At 41.2% G+C, this 16576-nt stretch overlaps 1 pseudogene; it reads left to right on the top strand.

Annotated features, from left to right (window-relative positions):
- Nucleotides 936-5486, top strand: LOC102180126 (annotated as a pseudogene).

Here is a 16576-nt window from a genome sequence, read left to right as displayed (position 1 = left end):
TGCATATTCATGGAAGATTAGAACAAATTATAGAGTTAGAGTATGAAAAGCTGCTCTTCAGAAGCTTCCAAACCATATGGTTCAAAGAACTGAGAAAACTTCTGGCCAAAGAACTTTCCCTTTTCATTTTACTAGTAAACTATAATTTTTGGTTTCTCTTTCAGGATACAGTACAGAACAAATAAGAAGCATATTTTTTAAAAACTGCCATTTACCCCAATATAATCCTTAGTTGTTTTTGTTGTTTAGTTGCTAAATTGTGTCCAGCTCTTCTGTGACCTTATGGACTATAGCCCGCCAGACTCCACTGTCCATGGGATTTCCCAGGCAAGAATAATAATCCTTGGTATTCAAGTATATATTGGGGGCTGAGACTGTTTCTCTTCATTGTTTCATAGGTTTGGGTCACTTTGCTTCCTTGCTTACTATTGACATTGTCTTATTCCTATTGGCTTAAACATCCTTATAACAAAGAAAACAGGACTGCAGAACTTCAAGGAAATGAGTCACAACAGAAGTATACAACAGATTTACTTTCCTGTAGATTTTCATATCTTAGGGTGATTACCATAGTGGCTTATACTTAGTAAGTGCTCAAAATTTTTCATTTTCCTGCCATAAATCAATTTATACCAGAAATCCCAACTGTGGTCCAGAGAGTGGTATTGAAGGGACTTCCCTGGTGGTTCAGTGGTTAAAATCTACCTTGCAATGCAGGGGATGTGGATTTGATCCTTGGTTGGGGAACTAAGATCCCACATGCTGTGGGGCAACTAAGTCCAAAAGCCACAATTAGACAGAAGCCCCCACGCCTAAACTAAGATCTGTTGCAGCCCCCAAAAAAAGGAAAAAAATAGGAGAACCCCTCACCCACACACTGTGCAGCCATAAAGGGCCTCAGTAGCCTGTGCAAGAAAGTTAAACTGAGCAATAACGCACAGAACTGGGGGATGCAGAGAGCAACTAATATTACCTATCAAGGTCACCATGTCACCAGGAACAAGGAAGATCAAGTAGTGGGGACCACGGGTGGCTTTTGTGGTTACACAGTATGGCTAACAGGCTTATCTGGAGCAGGAAAGCATGTAAGCATGGCTTTAGAAGAGTACTTGGTTTGCCATATTTTTTCATGCTACACTTTGGATGGTGACGACATTCATCAGTTTCAATAAAAATCTTGGCTTTGGTCCTGAAGACAGAGAAGAGAATGTTCTATGCATGGTGGAAATAGCTAAGCTGTTTGCAGATGCTGGCTTAGTGTGTATCACAAATTTTATATCACCTTATACTTTTGCTTTATTGACTATGCTAAAGCCTTTGACTGTGTGGATCACACAAACTGTGGAAAATTCTTAAAGAGATGAGAATACCAGATCATGTTACCTGCCTCCTGAGAAACCTGTATGCAGGTCATGAAGCAACAGTTAGACCTGGACATGGAACAATGGACTGGTTCCAAATTGGGAAAGGAGTACGTAAAGGCTGTATACTGTCTCCCCGCTTATTTAACGTATATGCAGAGTATATCATGCAAAATGCAAGGATGAATGAAGCACAAGCTGGGATCAAAATTGCTAGGAGAAATATCAATAACCTCAGATATGCAGATGACACCACCCTTATGGCAGAAAGCAGAGAGAAACTAAAGAGCCCCTGTATGAAGGTGAAAGAAGAGAGTGAAAAAGCTGGCTTAAAACTCAGCATTCAAAAAACTAAGATCATGGCATGTGGTCCCATCACTTCATGGCAAATAGATGGGGAAATACTGGAAACAATGACAGACTTAATTTTCTTGGTCTCCAAATTCACTGCAGATGGTGACTGTAGCCATGAAGTTAAAAGACACTTGTTCCTTGGAAGAAAAGCTATGAAATTTAGACAGTGTATTGCCGGGGGCCAGTGTGAGGAACTCCGCCCATGGCAAAGGTCATGAGGAAGGAGGCTTGGCATACGCAAAGGCGCGATCAAGCCTCAGGAAACCCCCTGTTCCCGAGCATCTACCCCAAAACCAGTCTGTTTTATGCTCTCCCCCATAACTGTTTCTCTCGGAGAAGTAATAAACGTGCAGCTCCAAGGCAATAAAAATTCCTGGGTGTGACAAGAGTGTTTCAGCTTACGGACTCCTCTGAAGGTTATCTAGCCCACCTGTATAGGTTCGTCCAGCCACATGTGATTGCTTACAGCCTCCCAATCTGAGAGGCATGAGATGTTTTAGACTTACTAAAGGCAAATTCTTTTGGGGAGTTGGAAATTATTAGTATAGTGGGTTGGCTAGGAATTATATTGGTGAAGGGTTTTTCATTTGTTGTGTCAATAATTGCTGCTAATTCCCTGCTCTGGGTGGGACAAGGTTGTCTCAGGTCAAACCTCTCTGCTGACAGACTAGCTTGTGTGACAGGATTATCCATACTCCTGCCACTAAGCACATGATTGTTTACTACCTTTCAACCATAAACAGCACAGAGAGTTTTGGAGTATTTTGAGAGTCTTAATTAGCATAGGGCTTTTTCTTCTTGTTGAGTCAATGATTGCCGCCAGGCCTCCATATCCCTAGGCACCTGGGAATATATTAATCAGTGTATTTGGAATATAGAAAAGGAAATATAGTAGTTTTAAGGTTAGCAATACTAGACTTTTTGAGTTAATGGATTTTCTCTTTTGTAATAGATCACTGTACTTTGTTATAAATCACTGTGTCCTTGCTATGTAAAAATGTAACTTTATCACTATCTTAAGACTAAATAGATCTTAAGGGGAACATTGGTGAAAGGATTTTCATTTGTTGGGCTGATGTTTGCTGCTAAATCTCCATATTCCCTGCCCTTATAATGAATATAACTAGCATATAGGAGAAATAAGCATTAACCTTTAAGCATATAGGAGAAATAAGTATTAACCTTTAAGATTAATCATGTTAACCTTGGGTTAAATAAATTCCTTTCTTGATTGTAACTCACTACACCCTCACCCTATAGGAATGTAACTTTATTTGGAGGGTGGTGCCTGGTTTAAGAAAAAACACCTTTGGAAGAAATAAGTTTTTTGGTTATCAGAAAGAAAGGATCATAAAATGTCAGCAGGTCTCACTCATGGCCAGATGATGATGTAATATCCCTAAGACCTTTTTTTTATACATTTATGTGAAGCACCTGATTTTGATAAAGGTCAGGACTGCTGACCCCCACGTGACTCTGTATCCATCCCTATATGTAACAAAAGGTATATAAGCAAACCCAAAAATAAACAAATCAGATCAGTTTCCGGAAAGACTGATTCCCCCATGTCGCTTCTTTCTTGCTCCCATTTTTCTGGCTGAATTCCCATCTGGAGCATGGATGCTATTCCACGTAGACCAAGTTATTCAGCCTCTTTTACTACATTATCTCCTACTACACTATCCGTTTCTAATCTCCCTCTATATCCGTAATTAAATATGTATTTTTCCAAAGACGCCAACGCTGTCCCCACACCTTTGAATCACCCTGGATCCACCGGGGCTGGACCCTGGCAGTGCATTAAAAAGCAGAGACATCACTTTGCTGACAAAGGTCCATATAGTCAAAGCTGTGGTTTTTCCAGTAGTCATGTATGGATGTGAGAGTTGGACCATAAAGGCGGCTGAGCACCAAAGAACTGATGCTTTTGAACTGTGGTGTTGGAGAAGACTCTTCAGAGTCCCTTGGACAGCAAGGAGATCAAACCAGCCAATCCTAAAGGAAATCAATCCCGAATATTTATTGGAAGGACTGATGCTGAGGCTGAAGTTCCAATACTTGGGCCACCTGGTTCGAAGAAGTGACTCATTGGAAAAGACCCTGATGCTGGGAAAGATTAAAGGCAGGAGAAGAAGGGGACAACAGAGAATAAGACGGTTGGATGGAATCACTGAAATCAATGGACTTGAGTTTGAGCAGGCTCCGGAAAATGGTGAAGGACAGGGAAGCCTGGCGTGCTGCAGTCCATGGGGTGGCAAAGAGTCAGACATGACTGAGCAACTGAAAAACAATACTGAGAAGTGCAACAATGTAAGGCACATTCAGGAGGGTGCAAGTTTATTTTTCTTTGAAGTGTTTGTTGATGCTCCCTTGCATGTTTGTGAACAGAAGGATGTCAAGGGACTCTACAAAAAAACACAGGCTGGAGAAATTAAAGGTTTCATTGGGATTGATTCTGATATTTTCTGATATGAAAAACCAGAGGCCCCTGAATTGGTGCTGAAAACAGATTTCTGTGATGTAAATGACTATGTTTAGCAGGTTATGGAGCTTCTACAGAAATGGGATATTGTGGATGCCTCTTACGAAGTGAAAGAACTATATGTGCCAGAAAATAAACTTCATTTGACAAAAACAGATACAGAAACCTTACTGGCACTGAAAATTAATAAAGTGGATATGTAGTGAGTGCAGGTTTTGGCAGAAGACTGGGCAACCCCACTGAATGGCTTTATGAGAGAAAAGGGGTACTTGCAGTACCTTCCTTTCGATTATCTTCTGGATGAGGCTGTCATTAACTTGTCAGTACCCTAAAGTACTGACAGCTACTCAAAAAAAGAGACTAGATGGCTGCACGGCGTTTGCTCTGATATACAAGGGCCTCTGCATGGCTATTCTTCGAAATCCAGAAATCCAGTTTTTTTTGAGCACAGGAAGGAGGAGCGCTGTGCCAGGAAATGGGAAAAAACATGCAAAAACCACCCTTACATCAGGATGGTTATGGAACAAGGAGACTGGCTGAGTGAAGGAGATCCTCAAGTCTTAGACTGAATTTATTGGAATGATGGTCTTGATCAGTATCGTGTTACTCCTACTGAGCTATAGCAGAAGTTTAAAGATATGAATGCAGATGCTGTCTTTGCATTTCAATTACACAACCTGGTGCACAACGGCCATGCTCTATTAATGCAAGATACCCATAGGCAACTTCTAGAGAGGGGCTACTGGTGTCCTGTCCTTCTCCTTCACCCTCTTGGTGGCTGGACAAGGGATGATGATGTCCCTCTTGAGGTGGTGGATGAAGAAGCATGCTGCATTGCTGGAGGAAGGAGTCTTGAATCTTGAGACCACAGTGGTGGTCACCTTCCCATGTCCCATGATTTATGCTGAACCAACTGAGGTCCAGTGGCATTGTAGAGCACGGATGGTTGTGGGAGCCAACTTTTACATTGTTGGATGAGACTCTGCTGGCATGCCCCATCCAGAAACAGGGAAGGAGCTTTATGAGCAGACTCATGGCACCCAAATGTTGACTACACCCCCTGGTCTGATCATCTTGGAAATAGTTCCCTTACAAGTTGCAGCTTATAACAAGAAAAAGAGGCAGATGGATTACTGTGACACTGAGCACCATGAGGACTTTGAATTTAGTCTTAAAAACACAAATGCAAAAACTTTACCTAAGAAGGCCAGAAATCTCTTGAAGGTTTCATGGTTCCTAAGGCCTGGACTGGGCTGATGCAGTACTACAAATCCTTGCAGAAAGTTTAAGTTGTTAACCTAGTCATTTCACCTTTGACACCTCATTGAGTAACAAGAGGGGACAGGTACTTACTGTTGGCATTTCTTTGTGTTGGTTATCTGTCTGGACATGCTTCCTAAGGAGCTGGATACAACTGAGCGACTTCACATTCACTTTTCACTTTCATGCACTGGAGAAGGAAATGGCAACCCACTCCAGTATTCTTGCCTGGAGAATCCCAGGAATGGGGGAGCCTGCTGGGCTGCCATCTATAGGGTCGCACAGAGTTGGACACAACTGAAGCGACTTAGCAGCAGCAGCATTATAATTATATTCCTACAGTACAGTTTTAAAATCTCATCTTTTTGTATTATATTCATACTTCTGTATTATCATTTTTTCAAGCTATTATATCAGTTGTAACCAGTAGTATACACTTTGAATCTCACTTTTCATCTCTTGAAAAAAAGAAAAAGTCCACTAAACAATAAACTTGGCTAGACCTTGTTTTGGGAATTTAAAAGAAAAAATAAAACTGATGTTTATCTACCAATAAAAAATTTAAACAAACAATAGTATTGAAAATATTTGCGTGTAAAGTTAAAGCAATTCTTAGAGGGGAATATATACTTTCAATTGTTTATTAGAAAGTAAGAGTGGGTAAAAGTTGATGAGACAGGCATCTAGCTAAAGAAGTTAGGAAAACACAATGAGATAAGTCCATAGAAAGTAAAAGGAAAAAAACGATAAAGAAAAAAGAAACTAAAAACCAAAGGTACAATCAAAAGGATTTTTTAAAAGCCAAAAGTTGGATATTTATAAATACTATTAAAAGTGACAACCTCTGGCAAGATGGATCAAGAAAAAGAATAAAGGAGGTAAACAAACACATCAGAAGATGAACAATCTTATGCCATTTAATTAGGAAATACACACAATGAAAATATTGACAAAAGTTTAACCTAAAACTAATTCAAGAAATAGGAAGCCTGAATAGTTCTATTTTAAAAAATAATTGAATTGACAAATAAACACACATACATATACACCTGAGTCAAGACATATAATCTACCAGACTTTAAAGAAATAACATTATTCCTATCTTATATAAATTCTTCCTGGGTATGAAAAAAAAAGGGCAATATTCTTGATATAATTGAGATTCTAAAGCTATTCAAAGACAGTATAAGAAAGATAAGAGGCTACTTTTGCCCATAGATACATACATCCTACACAAAATATTAGCAAATGAAATTCACAAGAGTGTCAGAGTGGACCAAAAAACATAACTCTCCTATGTTGTCATCAAGAAAACCACTTTGAATATAAATGTCATAATGGAATTTTTAATGACCAAGTTGGGTTTATACAAGAATGGTTTAACATTAGAAAGTCTATGCATACACTTTATCACATTAACATACTAAAGGAGAAAAATCATATAAACTTCTCACAACATGAGGAAAAGTTATTTGATAAGATTCAAAATTCATTCATGATTAAAATATATAAAATATTCTAGAGTAAAAATAAGTATCGAAGGGTGCTTCTTGACCTGAAAAAAAGTATATGCCAAAAATTATTAGCAAATATTACTTTTAAGGGTAAAAAATAAAATTACAAGCATTAGTTTTAGAATGAGGAAAAATGATACTATGACTGCTTTTGTTCAACACTGTACCAGAGCACTTAACCAACAGAGTGAGACAAGAAAAGGATTTAAGTAAAAAGATTAAAAAAGAAACATACATATGCAATGTTTGTCCACATAGAAATTCCCAAATGTATACAGAAAAACAAACACAGAAACCATCAATATATAATAAATGAGAACACAGTGAGGTGGCTCAATGTGAGTTCAATATCTCAAACTCAATTGCGTTGCTAAACATTAGCAAGAAGTGAAACTGAATTCCCCGAAAATTTAGTTCCTTTGCCGAGTTTAGGATTTACCTCTCTATTCAAAATGTTATTCCTTTTCTTGTTCCATACCTGTTCTTCTCAGGATTGAGGAGCATCAAAGAAAAGGGGGGACCGAAACAGAGCAGGACCCTATGGGGTCTCCCGGGTATAAATTTGTTCCGTTTCCCCCATTGCTTGTTTGTAAGAAATAAACTTCATTCAGTTTCCTTGACCTTCTCTGAGTTCTGAAGGGCAGATTCAAACACCTGCTAACCAGAGAAGGGAGGGAATACAGTAACAAAGGAGAAACAGTCAAAAAACCAATAGTGCAGTGTCCTGGTTCCTTCTCAAGGAATATACATTATATATAACAATAACTTTGAGTTCTTCTGTAGGAACTAAGGGCCCCACCCACATGGAGGATGCTAACTTTGGGCTGAGCACACGCTTCCTGGAATGCCACCTTGGTACCTAACCACCAACCAACCAGAAGAAAGTCTGCAAACAGTGGAAGATGATAGACTCTGAAAGTCTCAGTCATGTCCGACTCTTTGCGAACGCATGGACTGTAGCCCTCCAGGCTCCTCTGTCCATGGAATTCTCCAGGCAAGAATACTGGAGTGGGTAGCCTTTCCCTTCTCCAGGGGATCTTTCCAACCCAGGGACTGAACCCAGGTCTCCCACATTGCAGGCAGATTCTTTACCATATAAGCCACCAGGGAAGCCCAAAGACTCTGACCCCCTCCTCAAATGATTCTCCCTTTAAAAAACTTTCATGGACAAGCTGAATTTTTAGAATTGGTTTTGGGGCACAAATTCAAACAAAGCTGTTACATTAAAATTATGTAGATTTGGTATAGGGACCAATGGACTATAACAGAGAACTCAGAAACACATACACACATATATGAATACTCAGCATGTGACAGAGATGTCATTCAGATCACTGATGAAATACTTATTCAACAAAACAGGCTGAGATAACTAGTGGTTCTTATGAATAAAGATGAAATTGAATCTTTGTCCCTCACCATACATAAAAATATAATTCCAAATGGAACAGAGACTTAAATATGAAAGATAAAACAGGAACTGTTGAAGAAACTATAAAAGAACACCTTCATGACTTCAAGGTTGGGAAGGAGTTTTTAAACAAAAAACAAACTGTGTTAATCATTAATGATAAGATCCCTGGTGGCTCAGACAGTAAAGCGTCTGCCTCCAATGCGGGAGACCTGGGTTCAATCCCTGGGTCGGGAAGATCCCCTGGAGAAGGAAATGGCAATCCACTCCAGCACTCTTGCCTGGAAAATCCCATGGACGGAGGAGCCTGATAGGCTACAGCCTATGGGGTCACAAAGAGTCGGACACGATTGAGCGACTTCACTCACAGACAACTATGAAGGGGATCAGAGTATCTCACTTTAACGTAAGGATTATTTTGAATTGAAGGCAACTAAGAAACAGCAGATGCAAGAAAAGGTCTCTTCCTTCCCCCTTTTGCCTAAGTGAAAGAAACTGTTACTCGCTCAGTAATGTCCGACTCTTTGCGATCCCATGAACTGTAGCCCACCAGACTCCTCTGTCCATGGGATTCTCCAGGCAAGAATGTGAGTACTGGAGTGGGTGGCCATTCCCTTCTTTACAAGATCTTCCTGACCTAGGGATCAAACCCAGGTCTCCTGCATTGCAGGCAGATTCTTTACCATCAGAGCCACCAGGGAAGCCCCTTGCCTGAAGGAAGGGTATAAATCTTCCCTTACGACAGCTTCCTCCTCCTATCTCCAGGGAGAAGAGATCCATCAGACACTCATCACCCTAGAAACTGCCTGAGGTTGAGACGCTTCCAGACTGAGAGTCACAGGATACAGACAGGGAAGGCCATGTGACTGAAACCAGGCAGGACCGTGTAAGGCTCCTGGGCACTGTTTGTAGAGAACAGACTCCAGCCTTCATGACCTTTGTTGAGTCCCAAAGGGCAGATTCAAACACCTGCTAATAGGTAAGGGAGGGGATGGAGAGACTAGGGAGGAGCAGCCAAAAAACCACAGTGCAGGTGTTGCCAAAATCTTGGCTCTCTATGCACCAGAAATAGAGACAGTTACGGAGGAGAAACATTAGGGGAACCACACTGACTGAAATCACCCACCCTGGGCAGGCCCTTTAGTAACCATTCGCATGAGCTGTTTTATGACAGGAGATCCTGGTAAGGAATACAGAACTAATAAGCTACCACCAACCAGAAGAGTTCGGGAAAGGTCAAAAGGAGACACCCCGTGTCCGTCCACTTCCCAGAATCCCTCTCGCTAGCATCCATCTTGGCTTAGCCATGCTTGCCACCAGGAAAGCCTCTGAATTAGAATGATTGGCCAAAGACAACCCAGAAACTAATCCCATCACCATAAAACCAACCACGAGACTGCCAGCCACCTGGCAGAGCAGTTCTCCTGGGTTCCCTTACCCTACTGCTCTCCACCTGGATGCCTTTTCCCAGTAAAATCTCTTGCTTTGTCAGCACATGTGTCTCCTCGGACAATTCATTTCTGAGTGTTAGACAAGAGTCCACTTTTGGGTCCTGGAAGGGGTCCCCCTTCCTGCAACAGAAACAGTGACTTCACTACTTTGCCAGGCAAAAGGGGAACACAGTAGGCTAGTGCCTCTCAAGAACTCCACCCCCTCTCCATCCCTGGTGAGTAGGGAAAGGTTTTATAGTATATGATAGAGTATATGATAAGGATCAAGGCATTCAGTTCAGTTCAGTCGCTCAGTCGTGTCCGACTCTGCAACCCCATGAATCACAGCACACCAGGCCTCCCTGTCCATCACCAACTCCCAGAGTGCACTCAAACTCACTTCCATCAAGTCGGTGATGCCATCCAGCCATCTCAGCCTGTCGTCCCCTTTTCCTCCTGCCTCCAATCCCGCCCAGCATCAGAGTCTTTTCCAATGTGTCAACTCTTCGCATGGGGTGACCAAAGTATTGGAGTTTCAGCTTTAGCATCATTCCTTCCAAAGAACACCCAGGGCTGATCTCCTTCAGAATGGACTGGTTGGATCTCCTTGCAGTCCAAGGGACTCTCAAGAGTCTTCTCCAACACCACAGTTCAAACGCATCAATTCTTCTGCACTCAGCTTTCTTCACAGTCCAACTCCCACATCCATACATGACCATTGGAAAAACCATAGCCTTGACTAGACGGACCTTTGTTGGCAAAGTAATGTCTCTGCTTTTGAATATGCTATCTAGGTTGGTCATAACTTTTCTTCCAAGGAGGAAGCGTCTTTTAATTTCATGGCTGCAATCACCATCTGCAGTGATTTTGGAGCCCCAAAAATAAAGTCTGACACTGTTTCCACTGTTTCCCTATCTATTTGCCATGAGTTGATGGGACCAGATGCCATGATCTTCGTTTTCTGAATGTTGAGCTTTAAGCCAACTTTTTCACTCTCCTCTTTCACTTTCATCAAGAGGCTTTTTAGTTCCTCTTCACTTTCTGCCATAAGGGTGGTGTCACCTACATATCTGAGATTATTGACATTTCTCCCTGCAATCTTGATTCCAGCTTGTGCTTTTTCCAGCCTAGCGTTTCTCATGATGTACTCTGCATGTAGGTTAAATAAGCAGGATGACAGTATACAGCCTTGACGTACTCCTTTTCCTATTTGTAACCAGTCTGTTGTTTCATGTCCAGTTCTAACTTTTAATGAAGACATTAACAGTCTTATATTCCTTCTTCTGCAAAGTTTCAAAAGGTGGGGTTGCTGACAAGATTAGGGTGTGTGCAGGGTCTCAGGTGGTCTAGTCTCCTAATCTTGATGAGCCTCTCTGGTCCTTTAATCTCACCTCAGGTGGTTTCCTTGCTGTTCTTCCCTTGATTAGCAACTGCTCTGTAGTTTGGAACTGAAAGTCATGGAGGCTGGAGTCTTGCTTATAAGAAATGGGGGACAAAATGGGCTCCATGTCCAGGTGCCCTATGAGGCCTTGCTCAGCATCACAGGGACTTCCCTGGTGGTCAGGGTTAAGAGGCCTTGCTTCCACTGCAGAGCAGTGGGATGGGGGTGGGGGGGTGGGGCAGGATCCTGGATCCATCTCAAAGGATACACATAAAATATCTTTGAAGTCTTTGGCAGAACTGAAACACCCAACAAATGGAACATGTTAACTACTTGATGAATCATTCTTCTTTCCAGAGAAGGTCACAGTTTGAAAACCTCTTTGAGAACCACAGAACCTCGTCAGGAGACCACCTGAGGTGAGAACAAAGGAGTACATGCTCTGCATACACCCTGATCTTTACCAGCAACCCCGTCCTTGAACCACTGGTATCAAGTCAGTCAATCAGTTCAGTCGCTCAGTTGTGTCCAACTCTTTGCAACCCTGCGGACTGTAGCATGCCAGGCTCCCCTGTACATCACTGACTCCCAGACCTTGCTCAAACTCATGTCCATTGAATCAGTGATCACATCCAACCATCTCATCTTCCGTCATCCCCTTCTCCCGCCTTCAATCTTTCCCAGCATCAGGGTCTTTTCCAATGAGTCACTTCTTCAAATCAGGTGGCCAAAATATTGGAGTTTCAGTTTCTGCATCAGTCTTTCCAATGAATATTCAAAATGGATTTCCTTTAGGATTGACTGGTTGGATCTCCTTGCAGTCCGAGGGACTCTCAAGAGTCTTCTCCAACACCACAGTTCAAAAGCATCAATTCTTCGGTGCTCAGTTTTCTTTATGGTTAAACTCTCACATTCATACATGACTATGGGAAAAACCATAGCTTTGACCAGACAGACCTTTGTCGGCCAAGTAATGTCTCTGCTTTTTAATATGCTGTCTAGGTTGGTCATAGCTTTTTTCCCAAGGAGCAAGCATCTTTTAATTTCATGGCTGCAGTCACCATCTGCAGTGATTTTGGAGACCAAGAAAATAAAGTCTGTCACTGTTTCCATTGTTTCCCCATATATTTGCCATGAGGTGATGGGACTGGATGCCATCATCTTAGCTCTTTGAGTGTTGAGTTTTAAGACAATTTTTTCACTTTCCTCTTTCACTTTCATCAAGAGGCTCTTTAGTTCCTCCTCACTTTCTGCCATAAGGGTGGTATCATCTGCATATCTGAGGTTATTGACATTTCTCCCTGCAATCTTGATTCCAACTTGTGCTTCATCCAGCCCAGCATTTCACAAGATGTACTCTGCATAAAAGTTAAATAGCAGGATGACAATATACAACCTTGCTATACTCCTTTCCCAATTTGGAACCAGTCTGTTATTCCATGTCCAGTCTAACTGTTGCTTTATGACCTGCATACAGATTTCTCAGGAGGCAGGTAAGGTGGTCTGGTATTCCCATCTCTTGAAGAATTTTCCACAGTTTATTGTGATCCACACAGCCAAAGGCTTTGGCATAGTCAATGAAGCAAAGGAGATAAACTTCTGGAACTCTTGTGCTTTTCGATGATCCAATATTAGCAATTTGATCTTTGGTTCCTCTGCCTTTTCTGAAACCAGCTTGAACATCTGGAAGTTCACGGTTCATGTCCTGTTGAAGCCTGGCTGGGAGAATTTTGAGCATTAATTTGCTAGTGTATGAAATGAGTGCAATTGTGTGGTAGTTTGTATATTCTTTGGCATTGCCCTTCTTTGGGATTGGAATGAAAACTGACCTTTTCCAGTCCTGTGGCCACTGCTGAGTTTTCCAAATTTTCTGGCATATTGAGTGTGGCACTTTCACAGAATCATCTTTTAGGATTTGAAATTGCTCAACTGGAATTCCATCACCTCCACTAGCTTTGTTCATAGTGATGCGTCATAAGGCCCACTTGACATCTCATTCCATGATGTCTGGCTCTAGGTGAGTGATCACACCCATCATGGTTATCTGGGTCATGAAGATCTCTTTTGTATAGTTCTTCTGTGTATTCTTGCCACCTCTTCTTCATCTCTTCTGCTTCTGTTAGGTCCATATCATTTCTGTCCTTTATTGTGCCCATCTTTGCATGAAATGTTCCCTTGGTATCTCTAGTTTTCTTGAGATCTCTAGTCTTTCCCATTCAATTGTTTTTCTCTATTTCTTCGCATTGATCACTGAGGAAGGGTTTCTTATCTCTGCTTGTATTATTTGAAACTCTGCATTCAAATGAGTATATCTTTTCTTTTCTCCTTTGCCTTTTGCTTCTCTTTTTTCAGCTATTTTGTATGGCCTCTTCAGACAACCATTTTGCCTTTTTGCATTTCTTTTTCTTGGGATGGTCTTGATTACTGCCTCCTGTACATGTCACGAACCTCCATCCACAGTTCTTCAGGCACTGTCTATCAGATTTAATCCCTTGAATCTATTTGTCACTTCCACTGTACAATCATAAGGGATTTGATTTAGGTCATACCTGAATGGTCTGGTGGTTTTCCCTACTTTCTTCAATTTAAGTCTGAATTTGGCAATAAGGAGTTCATGATCTAAGCCACAGTCAGCTCCTGGTCTTATTTTTGTTGATTATATAGAGCTTCTCCATCTTTGGCTGCAAAGAATATAATCAATCTGACTTCAGTATTGACCATCTGGTGATGTCCATGTGTAGAGTCTTCTCTTGTGTTGTTGGAAGGTGTTTGCTATGACCTGTGTGTTCTCTTGGCAAAACTCTGTTAGCCTTTGCCCTGCTTCATTCTGTACCCCAAGGCCAAATCTGCCTGTTACTCCAGGTATCTCTTGAACTTCCTACTTTTGCATTCCAATCCCCTATAATGAAAAGGAGACTTCCCTGGCAGCTCAGATGGTAAAGCGTCTGCCTCCAATGCAGGAGACTCAGGTTCAATCCCTGGGTTGGGAAGATCCTCTGGAGAAGGCAATGGCACCCCACTCCAGTACTCTTGCCTGGAAAATCCCATGGATAGAGGGGCATGGTAGTCTACAGTCCTTGGGGTCACAAAGAGTCAGACACAACTGAGCAACTTCACTTCACTTCATAATGAAAGGATACCTTTTTTGGGTGTTAGTTTTAGAAGGTTTTGTAGGTCTTCATAGAACCCTTGAACTTCAGCTTCTTCAGCATTACTGGCCGGGTCACAGACTTGGATTACTGTGTTACTGAACAGTTTGCCTTGGAAACGAAGAGCTCATTCTGTCATTTTTGAGACTGCAACCAAGTACTGCATTTAGGACTCTTTTGTTGACTATGAGGGCTACTCCATTTCTTCTAAGGGATTCTTGCCCACAATAGTAGATATAATGGTCATCTGTATTAAATTTGCCAGTTCTGGTCCATTTTAGTTCACTGATTCCTAAAATGTCAATGTTCACTCTTGCCATCTCCTGCTTGACCACTTCTAATTTCCCATTCTCAACATGCTCTTTTATCTTTAGCTCAGAATGGTATTTCAACCATTTTGGTGACTTAGTTTTTCTGGGTCTCTCTCATGTATACATGTTAAACTGTTTGATTTTCTTCCGTTAAAAAGATAGTAAATTAAAACGTGAAAATAAAAAAGCAATTCATGAGCACATTTTAAATTATATGAAAACCAAAAACCAACAAAAAACCTAGAAAGAAGTGATAGTCCATCAACAGTGTCACAAACACGTAAACTCATGCTGTTTCTTGATGGCACAATAAATACAGACACCCCTGACCACTTGGTTTATGATCCTCTGACCAGAGACATCCTGACTCTCAGAACTACAATTTAAGAAATGTCACAGCGGGAATTCCTTAGTGGCCAAATGGTTAGAGCTCGGCATTTGTCACTTCCATGACCTGGGTTCAATCCCTGGTTGGGGAGCTAAGATCCTGCAAGCCAAGTGGTGTGGCTAAAAGAATAAAATATAACTTAAAACTCACCTATATGTAAAACTAAAAGTGCTCTGATTTAGTCATCGCTTTATGTAAAATTAAATATTTGAGCTATATTAAAGGCTGGAGTCCAGACTTGTAAGCTCAACTCTCAGTTCAATTCTCAGTGTCTTTTCTTCTGACCTAGTGTAGCCCTATGAGGGAATGCAAACTTGGCCTTCTAGGTAGTCTAAACTAGTCAGAACTACAATGTGCCACAGCAGGGGCCAGTTTCTATGAAAAAAATTTAAAAAACACAAATACATATGTACACACACAAAACTACTTCTTAACCTCACAGCAGTTTTTAAAAATATTATTTAGCAATTTAAAGTTAAAAAAATAGTCATTTAACAAAATGCTGATTTTTCTAAAGGCCAGCGACTAAGTTGATTTTATGTAATCCAACAGCACTGTATTCTTTTATCTCCTTCCAAAATCATGCATAATAACACAGCAATTTTCTCAGTTGATAATAATACTGATTAACTCCTATTACTGGCAGATTTAACAACGTATTTGTAGTCTTTTACAAATAACTTAAACTAGTAAATGTAGCTGTGTATCACCTGTGTAAAATGTCAACAGTATAATCTGAATTTGTTAGGGGAAGCACACTAACTGACCGCCTACCCTGGCCAGGCACCACAGTAACTATTTGCATGAGTTGTTTTAGGACAGGCGGTCCCAGTAAGGAACACAGAAGGAATAAGCCACCACCAACCAAAAGACTTTGGGAAAGGTCGAAAGGAGACACTACCTCCCATAATCCTTCTTGCTGGCATCCTCTTGGCTGAATAATGTATGCACCTCTAGGAAGGGCTCTGAGTCAGAATGATTGGTCAAGACAACATGGAAAATAACCCTATCACCATAAAACCTGAGACTGCAAGCCATGCGGCAGAGCAGTTCTCCTGGGTTCCCTTACCCTACTGCTCTCTGCCCAGGTGCCCCTTTCCAATAAAATCTTTGGTTTGTCAGTATGTGTGTCTCCTTGGACAATTCATTTCCAAGTGTTAGACAAGGGCCCACTCTTGGGCCCTGGAAGGGGTCCCCCTTCCTGCAACAAATTCATATAATATATGAAGTTTTATCACTTCCGCACCAGATATAATTTGTAACTGCCTTTGCTTACTGCACAAATGCAACCAAGTAGGTTATAAATTCTGGGGAGCATGTGCATTTTTCTGGAGACAACATTTATAACTCTCAAAGATGTTCAAAAGGGTTGGTGATTCCAGAAAACTCAAGGCTCACAGTATTTTTAAAAGCTGTCTTCCCAGAAATAAACCCACACACTAAAGGCAAATTAATCTATGACAAAGGAGCTAAGAATACACAGTGGAGAAAAGAGAGTCTCTTCCATAAGTGTGCTATGAAAACTGGACAGCTAC

This window comes from Capra hircus, chromosome 9 (genome assembly GCF_001704415.2).
Source record: "Capra hircus breed San Clemente chromosome 9, ASM170441v1, whole genome shotgun sequence".
NCBI lineage: Eukaryota > Metazoa > Chordata > Mammalia > Artiodactyla > Bovidae > Capra > Capra hircus.
Note: the sequence above shows the minus strand (reverse complement) of the source record. Positions and strands in the feature narration are given on the sequence as shown.